Source organism: Leucoraja erinacea, chromosome 9, assembly GCF_028641065.1.
Source record: "Leucoraja erinacea ecotype New England chromosome 9, Leri_hhj_1, whole genome shotgun sequence".
NCBI lineage: Eukaryota > Metazoa > Chordata > Chondrichthyes > Rajiformes > Rajidae > Leucoraja > Leucoraja erinaceus.
The window spans coordinates 30,050,623-30,056,622 of NC_073385.1; positions in this window are offsets into that span (position 1 = coordinate 30,050,623).

The window sequence follows — 6,000 nt, forward strand, 5'->3', positions numbered from 1 at the left end:
ATACAATTTAGCACAAACACAAAAACAAGAAACAGAAAAAAACAAAAAACAGAAGGGAGATGGGGGGGGGGGGGAATAGGTGCACAAATTCTGCGGCGCTACATACATATATACATATATACAGATGGAAGTCCGTGTTGGGCGGTGTAGTCAGTGCATGTGTGAATTTGAATTTATAGTAGATATAATTCTCGGAAAGCAACTATTCCTGAGTCTGTTTGTCCTGGATTTGATGCACCTATAGCGCCTTCCAGAGGGCAGCAGGTCGAACAGTCCAAACGCAGGATGGGAGCTGTCTTTGATGATCTTCTTTGCCCTGCTAAGGCAGCGGGAGGTGTAGATGTCCATCAGGGAGGGGAGAGGGCAGCCAATGATCCTCTGCGCTGTCCTGGTTACCCTCTGAAGCCTCTCCCTGTCTGCCATGGTGCAGCTGCCATACCATGCTGTAATGCAGTATGTCAGCAGGCTCTCGATGGACGAGCGGTAGAAGGTCAGCAGCAGGTTAGAGTTAGATAACCTCACATTTATCCGCATCTGCCCACTCCCCCAACCTGTCCAAGTCACCCTGCATTCTCCTAGCATCCTCCTCACAGTTCACACTGCCACCCAGCTTTGTGTCATCTGCAAATTTGCTAATGTTACTTTGAATCCCTTCATCCAAATCATTGATGTATATTGTAAATAGCTGCGGTCCCAGCACCGAGCCTTGCGGTACCTCACTAGTCACTGCCTGCCATTCTGAAAGGGACCCGTTAATCCCTACTCTTTGTTTCCTGTCTGCCAACCAACTCTCTATCCATGTTTGAAGTAAAAATTGTAGATCAGTGTCACTCATGTTATGTCATACTTTGTAGCTCCGCCCACTAGTTTAACAGAAAGCTTCTCAGTCCTTTCTCCCTCAGTCTTGAGTTACGTATTAAGATGAAGTTACCTTAGCTGTAACGCTAATAAAGCCTTTGGATCGTAATCACTGTGTGTGACCTAAGTTATTCCAACAGCAGATGTTTGACATGGTGTCAGAGTGAACGGACTCACACTTTGCTTAATTATATTGCTTTTATTTTAGTTTGTTGTTTTCTCCAGTATATATTACTATGGCTTCTGCTCTCAGCAAACCAGAGATCCTGGTGTTTGACGAAGACCTTGCAGAGCCGGTGGCTTCATGGGTGACGGAGATTGAACCAGCATTCCCAGTGATGTAACGGGACTGCAGCGCATGTGGAGGGGGCGTTGCCACTGGCACAGCAGCCGCTCTCGAAATGGGTTGTTGTGCTGTAGGTGGATCAATGCCACTGGGCATGGACGGCAGTACACTTGTACGGTCTGGATAATACGGAGGTGGAGTCAGCTCATTCACAGGCAGGATATGTTGTCTGTTACGCCTGTAGGTGCCGCCATCGGCACTGACCAGATATGAGCGTGGCTCAGAAACAGTTCCAGAAAGTACACCGATACTGTCACGGCCTTTGTCAGTTTGCAAACGAACCACCTGCCCCTTGGTTAATGGTGGCAGTGGCTTACTTATCTTGTCATACCACTGTTTTGGAATGCCACGCTTTTGTTGTAACCTGGACTGGACTTACAATGGTGGAACCACCTGTGGGATCAATGCCTGATCTGCCACAGGCACCGTGGCTCGGGTCTGCCTCGACAATAAACGTTGAGCAGGTGAACCCAAAATGGGGTCGCGGGAGGTGTTGCGTAGGTTGAGCAGGTCCAGGTACACGTCGGAATTAGCTCTGTACGATCATTCCATGAGCTGTTTGGCACTCTTGACAGCCCACTCAGCTAGTCCATTCATGTGTGGATATTCAGGGCTACTGGTGATGTGACGAAAACCCCAGCGTGCAGCAAACTCCTTGAAGTGTTGGCTGGTAAATTGACTGCCGTTATCAGATAAAAGTATGCACGGAGCTCCGTGGTCTGCAGAATGGTGAGCAAGCTTCAAAACTACCCTGCGAGAAGTGGGGCTGCTAAGAAAATCAATGTCAAACCATCCAGAATACGAATCGACAAGTATCATGTCCTGCTTGCCGTGACATTCAAATCTGTCAGTTGCCACTGTAGACCATGGGAGAGCAGGAGCCGGATGTCAGATTCAGATTCAGATTCAGATTCAATTTTAATTGTCATTGTCAGTGTACAGTACAGAGACAACGAAATGCATTTAGCATCTCCCTGGAAGAGCGACATAGCAAACGATTTGAATAAATAAGTGTCCGGGGGGGGGGGGGGGGTGGGGATGGCAGTCACCGAGGTACATTGTTGAGTAGAGTGACAGCCGCCGGAAAGAAGCTGTTCCTCGACCTGCTGGTTCGGCAACGGAGAGACCTGTAGCGCCTCCCGGATGGTAGGAGGGTAAACAGTCCATGGTTGGGGTGAGAGCAGTCCTTGGCGATGCTGAGCGCCCTCCGCAGACAGCGCTTGCTTTGGACAGACTCAATGGAGGGGAGCGAGGAACCGGTGATGCGTTGGGCAATTTTCACCACCCTCTGCAATGCCTTCCGGTCGGAGACAGAGCAGTTGCCATACCATACCGTGATGCAGTTGGTAAGGATGCTCTCGATGGTGCTGCGGTAGAAGTTCACCAGGATCTGAGGAGACAGATGGACCTTCTTCAGTCTCCTCAGGAAGAAGAGACGCTGATGAGCCTTCTTGATCAGAGTAGAGGTATTGTGGGTCCAAGAGAGGTCATCGGAGATGTTGACTCCCTGGAACCTGAAGCTAGAAACACATTCCACCTCCGTCCCGTTAATGTGGATGGGGGTGTGCGTGCCGCCTCTGGACTTCCTGAAGTCTACAATGAGCTCCTTGGTCTTCTTGGAGTTAAGGGCCAGGTTGTTGTCAGCGCACCATGCTGCTAAGTGCTGGACCTCCTCCCTGTAGGCCAGCTCATCGTTGTTGCTGATGAGGCCAATCACCGTTGTATCATCTGCATACTTGATGATGGTGTTAGTACCATGTACAGGTGTGCAGTCATAGGTGAAGAGGGAGTAGAGGAGGGGGCTCAGCACACAGCCCTGTGGAACGCCGGTGTTCAGGGTGAGGGTTGAAGAGGTGTGCTTGTCTAACCTCACAGACTGGGGTCTGTTGGTTAGAAAGTCCAGTATCCAGTTGCAGAGGGAGGGGTCGATGCCCAGGTTACCGAGTTTGGTGATCAGTTTTGATGGTATAATGGTGTTGAATGCTGAGCTGTAATCGATGAACAGCATTCTTACGTAAGTGTCTCTGTTGTCGAGGTGGGAGAGGGCGGAGTGAAGTGCCGTTGAGATGGCATCCTCTGTACTCCTGTTCTTGCGGTAGGCAAACTGATAGGGATCCAGTGTGGGGGGTAGGCAGCTTTTGAGGTGTGCCAGGACCAGCCTCTCAAAGCACTTGGTGATGATGGGGGTAAGTGCAACTGGGCGGAAGTCGTTGAGGCTTGCCGCAGTGGAGTGTTTTGGCACTGGCACGATGGAGGTGGTTTTAAGGCAAGTGGGGACAACTGCTTGGGCAAGTGACAGGTTGAAGATGTCAGTCCAGACGTCTGTCAGCTGCGCAGCACAGGCCCTGAGCACGCGCCCGGGGATGCCGTCAGGGCCAGCAGCTTTACGTGCATTAGTCCTACTCAGTGCCACGTATACGTCGTAGGGGGTGAGTGTGAGGGGTTGGTGATCGGCAGGGAGCACAGCCTTGATGGCTGTCTCTAGATTGTCCCTGTCGAAGCGACCATAGAAGTGATTAAGCTCCTCAAGGAAGGAGGTGTCGCTGGATGTGGGGGTGATGTTGGAAGAAGTGGTTGCTTTTGTTGATGAGGTGCCAAGCTGTTACAAACTGCACATGAAGCCATATTCTCAGTAATGGATTCGGCCATGCCAGGCCAGTAAAACTGTAGGACAGTGGCTTCAGTGCCTGGGTGCCCTGCATGGACAGTATCAAAATACTTGCTGTGCAGCGAAGCAGGGACCACAGCCTTATGTCATTTTACAATAATACCATCCTGCAGCACTAGCTCATCGCAGACGGCAAAGAAAGGCTGAACTGACAGCGGAACGCTCTAGTGTTTGTCTGGCCAGCTGCGCTTAATGATGGAGGTGTGCGACTGTAAGGTACTGTCAGCAGCAGTGTGGGCAACCAAATCCTCCACACAGATGAGGGAATAAAGGACACAGTCATTACGATAAAATCATCATCCGGCGAGGATGAACCCTCATAGGTCTTCTGGGGTGCAGGCGAGAGAGTGCCAGCCAGGTGCATATCCTTATCACGTTTGTAGGTCAGAACGATGTCATATTTTTGAAGTTGTAGCGGCATCCGCTGTAAGCACGCTAGAGAGGCAAGAATTGGTTTGTTAAAGATGCTGATCAGAGGTTGGTGGTCGGTTTCAATCGTGAACGTATGTCCAAAGATAAAGTCGTGAAATTTCTTGCAGGCGAAAACAACCGGCAGTAGCTTTTTCTCAATTTGGGCATAGCGTTGTTCTGTGTCAGTCATATTGCCCGAGGCATAGGCAACAGGCTTATTGCCGCTTATTAGATTGAAAGAATTGGGAATAATTTTTAAATAGTTTTTTTCTTAATAGCAACGTATTTTTAAAGGGTTTAAGAAGGAACTGCAGATGCTGGAAAATCGAAGGTACACAAAAATGCTGGAGAAACTCAGCGGGTGCAGCAGCATCTATGGAGCGAAGGTTTTTCTTAGGCAACGTTTCGGGTCAAAACCCTTCTTCAGACGTATTTTTAAAGGGTCTGCGTTGTAAGTAGTTTAAGAGTTTAAGTAAAACCTTGATTGAGACTGGACAGATCCTTAGTGATGAATTATTTACATATGCACAGCAATTGACTCGAACCTTGTCAGTCTTACAGAAACCACTGAACCACAGAAACGCATAAACCACTATCAGCTGACCATAACGTCAAATCCTTATAACCAGGAGATCACGAACTGATAAGAAATTGGGATCGGAAGAAATTGGGAGAACGGTGGAAGGAGCCCTTCCGAGTATTAGTAACTACACCTACATCAGTGAAGGTCGAAAATAATCCTCGTTGGATACGCCTAACCAATTGCGAACGAATTGGAAACTGGAAAAAGGAAGTATAAACTTGGATGTCCTCCTGCAAGAATGGAGGTAAAAGGAAGCCATACAAAAAAATTAAAAGAAGGCCAGTATTTACAGTATCTTGTTAAAAGTAGCCATGAACATTAGCGAACGCATTGCACTGAATTATATACATGCCTTCCTAATCCCGGAAACCAGGAACGAGCCTCCCCCTGGTTCAATAAACTTGAACAATTAACAGTGACCGCTTATTTGTTCTTTGGGTTCCCGGGATTAGGAATAATGATCCACCTCTCTTAAAACCAAAGGGATCGACTTGAGATGGGAGACACCTCTGAGTCACACTTAACCGTAGCTACTAGACCTCCAGCAACAGCGAAAGAAATAGGAAAAATAATAAAATGGCTGAAGGACAAACAGCCAATTCATGGTTTAAAGTTGTCAATGACACAGGAGGAAAGATCACATGGGTCAGAAAGGAATGGAACACTATTTTTGAAAAGCACCAGCCGCCTACTGAGGACCCGCCAAGGTTACCAATGGCTCTGGTCGAAGTACCCTTTGAACTATGGGCAAAGCATAAGAATCATGTGGGATGACCCATTCAGCCCCTGAACATAAAGTGACTTTTAAAAAGGGTGCTGCCTTGCCATGTTTAAAACAGTATTGACTGGCCCCGGAGGCTGAAGAAGGGATAGCTATGGTCATCATGTCTTTATTGCAACAAGCACTATTAGTAAAAATGCAAAGTCTGTGTAATCCTCCTATTCTGCCAATCCCGAAAGTGGGAAGACATAATGAATGGTGTTTTATCTAAGACCTGAGACCTATTGGTCCTTTAGTACCTGACACCAATATTCTGTCACCTATACCAGCAGAAGCTGACACCTTTACAATAATTGACCTATGTTCAGCCTTTTTCTCTATACCTCTGCATAAAGACCGATAGCCTGTTATTC